The following is a 7,735-nucleotide window of genomic DNA, read 5'->3' as shown; positions in this document are numbered from 1 at the left end:
GGGCGGCGGCTGAACTGAAAGCAGACTCGAAGCAGGTTTTTTTTTTGTCCTCTGTCAGGAATTCTCTCCCCTTCCTTTCGCACTGCGTTTTAATGAACGTCATGTGCTAGAAGAGTACGTAACTCTGTGTTCTGTACAGGGTCTACAGAGATGTGCTGATTATCTCTCTTGAGAGGGAAGCCAGGTGACGTGAGATGATGTCCTAGGGAGCTACGGTTTTAGTATGACTGAATGCTTGCAGTTTCAGGCCAAAATCACCAACGTAAAAGACAGTGGCTAATGTGCTTTAATGACCAGGTAGAGGCTATCTTAAGTAGATTTTATGTCCAAGGTTTTGGGAAAAAAGTTAGAGATTAAAATAAAAGCACTAACTTTATCCATTGTCCTTTCTATTCAACGTGCAAAATACAGACCGTTTGTGCTTGGTGGGAAGCAAGAAGAGAAATTTCAGTGAGAGCTCCTGCTAAACCAATGACAGCAACCTACTTTATCTGAAAGAATAAATTATCTTTAGTTTAATGGCTGTTGAAATGTCTGATGGCTCACAGCTGCACTGTACTTATATGGAATTCCAGGGGTGATATACAACAATATAGCAGACATCTTGTAATGATCCCAATGTTATGGTAGAAAGAACAGATCTTTATTATTGAACCTGATGTTGGTTAAAACATCTGTCCGTGAAACCTACCTGTCTTTAATACAGAGCATAGTGACAGCTCCCCAGCCACTCTCTTCTATAGTTGTTTTTCAGAGGAATTCTATTTTTAGTTTCAGGACAGAAGGGCTGTAGTCCCTATAATAATAATTTCACTATGAAAGTATCTTTTTTTAAAACCACAATATTTAACAAAAATTACTTTCTGAAAAGGTTTGAAGCTTGTCAGAGAGTATTCCATTAGCAAATACCTGTTTGTGTTTCTGTGCAGACTTTAATGTTTGAAATGATAAGCTGACTTCTGTGAAGTAATATGGCAATGGATTCAACCTAAATAAATATAAGCAATTATCAATTCCCTTGACAAAAATACCAAGCATCAAAAATGAACAGCAGGTTGGTTGTGTGTGTGTGAAATGACCATAGCAGTTAAAAAAAGCAATACATGTTCACTGCAATAACCTCCAAGTTGAGATCAAAGCACTTCAACCTGAAATGATACAATGAAGTGCCTCGACAAAATGCTGTGAAGGGCTGATCGAACTTCTGGTACATGTGATATGCACATGGGAAAATCAAGAGAATTAAAATCAGTTTTTATTTATTTTTAGATTATGCACACAATTATTATTTTTTGTGGAGATAGTTTACCAAAATCACTAGTATTTAAAATGCCTTGGAGTTTATTACAAAAGTATCCCTTGTTTCATTAGTCCACTACACCACAAAGTAGTCCACAACGTTACGCAAGACAGAAGAAAAAAGCAACCTTCATATAATACTTGCTGGTTATGTGCAACGCATGTTTTGTGCTTCTGTCTTGGTGAAGTGGGAGTAGGTCAAGGATTGTGAGGAACTTGCTTCAATATTAATTATGGAGTACCTCTGTTCCTGTAATACAGTTAGAACATGTCATCATATACTTGACTTAAATTGGCTGCTTTGTTTAAGAAAACTTAGCTAACCATGTGACAGTTTAGGGTGCAGTCATTTGACTGACTGCTATTTTTGTCTTTCCGAAATGATGTTACATTAATTTTGAAAGTACTGATGTATTTTGTATGAGTTTGTAACACAGAGTGTCTATTTTTACACTACAAAAACTCATACTAAAGCATTATGAATTTTTTAGGGATACTTAAGAGAAGAAGTGAGCAAACTTGTCCTCTACTATTTGGCTTAAAAAAAATCCTGTAAAAGAAATTTTGACTGGCATAAGCAAAAAGGATTTCCAGTCTTTCAAGTACTGTGTGAAATGAAAATCAGATTTAAGAGATAAATCTGTGTTGTTTGCTCTAAAGAATTTGAAGTGTGTAGAATTTCTTATTGACCTGTTTGTACAAAATTACAGTTGTTTATCATTTTCTTAATAGCAGAGATCTGTCCTCTCCCTCAACAGGTGTCTTTAGTTCATTGTGGAAATGGTCATCTGCTGCAGGATATCTTTATAGCCTTGTCCCAAGAAGGAGGTAACTCATACTTGTTTCTTAAGATTATTCTTTACCTTTTACCTTGCTTAAAGTACTGCTGATTTTTTGTGAACTTACCATTGCTTTAGATGTCCTTCTTAATGGAAGTAATTGGCGCAGGGAGAAAGTGAAAGTGAGAAATCTGAAAGTATGCAAATACCTTCATAAATAGAAAGAAGGTGACCTTCAGGTAGGCTGAAAATTATACACATTTAATTTTTTTTTACACTGTGAGTATGGAGGTTCTTGATAGACTGAAACAGATGAGATTCACTCTTGGTGTTGGTTGGGTCATGGAGGGGGGATTATGTTAACATTCTGCATGTATAAATTAAATGTGATTGTCAGTAGGCATATGGAAAAAAGTGGCCGACTTGGTATGAACCTGTGAAACAGTGCATCACTTTAGAAACTTGTCCTCTTCATGCTCTGAAAGAGTGCCCACTCCTTCCCACCCCCAGTCCCCAGAAACTTAGATGAAAATATCCACCAAATCTATACATTCTGAATTCTCTGTGAAGAATATTGATGTGTTATTGCATTTGTAGTATTAGAAGGGCTAAAATAGCTGAATGAAGCACAGATGTGAAGTTGAACGTCTGAAAAATGCTTTTTTATGCTCTGAAAACATGCATAACAGAGCACAAGAGATCATCTCAAAAAAGTGTTCTAACTGATATGATACATTAGAGATAAAGAGTCAAAACCAAATTCTCCAATGTGCATGTAGGCAAGTGTTGGCTTCCAAATGAAGGAGTGATTGTTTTTAAGAGTGATGGAGAGTTGATAGCTTCATTGTCTGCAACTGGCTGGATCTGTTGAGTAAAAGATGTATAGCAACAGGCAAGGCAGATTTAACTAGTAGAGGTTAAGTTTTAATAGGAAACAATAATTATCTAGTTGATAATTACAGGGAACAGGATATGATCCAGAGATGCTTATATGTTGCTACCCGCTAAGTTATTTTGAAGAGCTTTTTCTTATTCTCTTTGCTCTTATCATCGAATCAGAGAATTTTTAAGGTTGGAAAAGTCCTTCAAGTCCAGCTACCAAGTCAGCACCACCACCATGTTCACCATTACACCACCTCCTCAAGTGCCATATCCACAAACTTTTTTGAACACTTGCAGAGGGGGAGACTCCACCACTTTCTTGGGCAGTTTGTTTAATGCTTTACAACCCTTTCCAGCTTCCAGAGGGGCTAACCATTATATTTTAATTTTTTTTTGTGTGATTATTTGAGTTGTATGGTCTGATCCTGGAAGTCACGCTGTACAATATACTTAGTAGTAGATACTTTTTTAGTAGCCTGTAAAAATGCAGGACTGGAGAGCCTATCTTTGTCTGAAAACTTATGTTTCCGCATAAATGTCAGTAATCCGTGACTCAGTTTGTTGCTTGTATTGCCTTGCCAACAATACTAAATGAACACAACATGGTTTATGTAAACTTATAAACTTCTTTTTTTAGTTTTTGACACTTCTGATGTCCTTCCCTTTCCACACAGTGTGTAGATTAGTATATATTTGTTACCTTCTCTAAGTCCGTGGATTGCCCCATTAAAAGGTATATTCCTAAGACTGAATTTCCTACAAATAATAAAATTATTAAAATTGAAAAAGACCTGTAATCCAACCTTTGACTAATCACCACCATGTCAACTAAACCATAGCCCCAGATTGCATGTCTAGTCTTTTATTGAACATTTCCTGGGATGGTGACACCACCACCTCCCTGGTTAGCTTGTTTCAATGCTTAATCACTCTTTCAATGACAAAATTCTTTCTCCTGTCCAACCTGAACCTTCCCTAGCCCATTTTGAGGCTAACTGTTGTTCTCCAGGTGCTAATTGCCTGGGAGAAGAGGCTGACCCTTGCCTGCTACACTCTCGGTAGTTTTAAGAGAGGGATAAGGTCACTCCTGAACAGCCTTTTCTCCTTTTTCTCCAGGCTAAACACTTCCAGCTCCCTCAGCTGTCCTCACAGGACCTGTGCTCCAGACCCTTCATCAGCTCCATTGCCCTTCTCTGGACACACTCTGCACCCCTCAATGTCCCAGGTCAGGATCTGCTGTTGACCCCTAGGTCTTTTTTGGCTGAGCAGCTTTCCAGTTTTTCTGCCACAAGCCTGTAGCAGGGAATGTTGTTGTGACCCAAGGGCAGGACTCAGGGCCTGCCCTTATTGAAGCTTATGCCACTGCCCCCAGCCCACCAACCCAGCCTGTCCAGGTCCCTCTGCAGAGCCTTCCTGCCCTCCAGCAGATCAACACTCCCACCCAACTTAGTGTCATCTGCAAATTGAGGTGGGACTCCGAATAATTTATTAATTAACATTAATAATTTATATAATTAATTAACATTAATAATTGATTAATTGCCATTGAACAGGACCAGCCCCAGCAGTGAGCCCTAGCAGACTGCAGTGGTGACTGACTGACAGCCAGATAACTCCATTCACCAACACCCTCAGCCCAGCCATCCATCCAGTTTTTAACCCAGCAAACTACACCTGTCTAAGTCACAAGCAGCCAATTTTTCCAGGAAGAAGCTGTGGGAGAGAGAGTATCAAAGGCTTTACTGAAGTTTAGGTAGACGACATCCACAGCCTTTCTCTAATCTGCTAGGTGGGTCACTTGGTCAAACCTAGAGACTTAATTTTGGTGGAATCCATTCTGCTCCACAATCCAGTATTACTGTTGCTGCAATTTTCAGAGATGCATGCCTGGCTTCCCATCAAGCTTTTACTTGATGGCTCTATAATTTGCAATAACCTTATTTTCAAATTTATTATTTGCTCTGGTTAATTTAAATGTAGATCATTTGGAATGGTTTTGTATGTTTGTTAAAGACTCTACTTGAAGTGTTAAAAATTTTGTGAAACCAAAAGAAGAATCATTATATTAACTTTTTATAAAAAATTCAATGGATAAACAATTCACTTTTGCACACAGTATTGCGTTTGAAAACAAATAAAGCTAGGGCATATTTCTGCTGTCTCTTCTTCTGTACTTCTGTATACTTCTGATGTATAAGTAAAATGCATCTGAATTGGTGAGAATTGTTATGCAAATAAGGTCAGCAATGGCCTGCTACTCCATTTGTACACCAGAGTCAGGTTTTCTAAAAGTAAAGTTATTGTCCTTAGAAATAAATTCTAAACTTGGAACCAGTTTACCTGCCAAAAAAACCCCAATTTTAGATTCAATCATTCAGTGACCTTTAATTTCCATAAACAAATGTTTACCTAGTAAAAATAGGAGTTCTGCATAGAACAGTCTTTTGGGGGAAATAATGAAGATAAATGCAGCACTTACATTCAATTATGTTCTGCATTTTTTGTTTACATTGAGTGAAAAAAGTTAATAGATTTCAGTAACTGATAGAAGTATTTTAATTAGGCCTATTACTATCATTCATTTTTTCTTACACGAGATTACACTTTTTTGCCAGCCTTAAATTAATGGAGCTACTGCTGGGTCTTCTCTTTTCGGTAGAAAATTCTCATATTTTTAACTGATTTATTTTTGTCATGTGCCAGAACACATACAGAGCTGTTTCAAAACATTATTTTCATAACTAACTTAAATAAGCTGACTCTGACTTCAACTTCAAAACATTTGAGAGATTTTTATCTACACCCCCTTTATTTGTTCTTTACTTGCCAGAGCCTGCCTGATACTATTTTTGTCTTTGCCTGAGTCATACTCAAGTACTTCCATGTCTTCTGCTTTGCTTTAGACAGAGCTATGCATTTAAAATTATTCCATTAATAGAATTCATAGACAACTTGTAGCTGTACTGAATTCTGCATTACGTATTCTCTTACCCATTTCCCAGTGTGACCAGTGATAGGGAGCAAGTGACACTGTTCCTACCCCTTGCCAGTGAACTGGCAAAGTTCTGCATTCTGATGACCTCCTATTTTCTTTCATGCTAGATAACTGGAGAAGCTTGTAAGAGAGGGAGAAAGGTCCTTTCCAATACATGTATGTTTTGTGATTATAGCCCATGGGTTTACAAGTTCTAGGAAGTGTAATTAATGTTGAATTATTTGCTGGAGAAATACCATGTGAATAACTGAATAAATGGACATCTGATATCCATTTTTGTTAATATGGTGGGATGAGGACTTAAAATGTATATAAGCAGTTATGCATAAATAGGAGGTAGGAGGACCAGGATCTCCCATCTGTCATACCTCAACAAAATTAGTTCACTGCTCCTCACTTGCATTGGTGTCTGCTGCCTTGCCAGTAAAGCAGCTTTGTTCTGTGTCCATAAGTTATGGATGTGTATGTGTGCTGTGCAGATCATCTGTGTACCATTGCATGGATGATAAGAGAATTCACCTTTCTAACATTGTAATCCAAGTTAAAGGACTAACAAACAGTAACTATAAACCACCCTTCAAGTGAATCAGCCCTATGGAAGAGTTGCAAACTGTCACGCAAAATGCACAGCTACCTCCTAGACAGTAGAAAAGTCGTGGATATCTTTGCTTTTGTCTTTGTGAGTAGATTGAATGTTGTGTGTAGGACAGGAATTGCAAGAGCTGTAGCCAGGTATCTGTACTTTGAGAGGGAAGATGAGTAAAAGTATAAATGTAAAGGATCCAGAATCTGCTTTTTACTGAACAAGAATTAGAATGGGTAACTCCGTGGATACACAATGTTATTGGGAAATTAACTTTGCTTCGTTCTAGTAGGGATTGTGTCTTTATAAAGGGTGTAAGTGGGATTTGAACTTGATTTTAGCTCGCCAGCCTTTTATTAAAGGGTTTCTTTTCCCATGTCATATCTGTAAACTCAGTATAAAGATTTGGCCACAGATTCTTAGTAGTTTCTTCATTTGAGGAACTTAATGAGAAAGGAAATACCTGGTTGTTCCAGTTTAACAAGTGTCAGAGAGATTAAATTACCCCTATTCTAGAAGTCATCAGCAATACTAATGCATGGTTCAAAACCAGGTGCTAGGCACATGGAGGTTAATTTATGTGGGGGGGGGGGGGGGGGGGGGAGGGGCGTGTGAGGAGGCATACAAAGTCCTTGACTAATGAATCACTATGAATTTTCTTACTTGCTTCTGTGGTACCTCAGTGCCCTGGGCAGTAGCATTCTTTGGGTTCAGGTACTTACCTGCCACAACAAACTGCGTATAAAGGTTTGTCTGGGGGAACGCCCCACGAAGGTATTGCAGAATTACAGAATCGGTCAGGTTGGACCAGATTCTGTGGGTTATCTGGTCCAACCTCCCTGCTCAAGCAGGGTCATCCTAGACCACACGTCACAGGATGGTGTCCAGAGGGTTCTTAAGTACCTCCAGTGAGGGAGACTCCACAATCTCTCTGGACAATCTGTGCCACTGCTTGGTCACCCGCACAGCAAAGAAGTTCTTCCTCGTGTTCAAGGTGGAACTTGCTGCGCATCAGTTTGTGCCCATTGCCTCTTTTCGTACTGCTTCCGAACCACCGAGAAAAGCCTGCTTCTATGCTCTTGCTACCCCGCCTCCCATTAGAGAGGTATCTCACAGAAGTAAGGACAGTTCAGGGGCGGGTGGCTGGTGCGGGGACGGCCAGCCAGGGAGATTCACACCGCATACTCGCGCGGTGCT

The sequence above is a fragment of the Geospiza fortis genome, unplaced genomic scaffold (assembly GCF_000277835.1).
Source record: "Geospiza fortis unplaced genomic scaffold, GeoFor_1.0 scaffold325, whole genome shotgun sequence".
Classification (NCBI taxonomy): Eukaryota; Metazoa; Chordata; class Aves; order Passeriformes; family Thraupidae; genus Geospiza; species Geospiza fortis.
Note: the sequence above shows the minus strand (reverse complement) of the source record.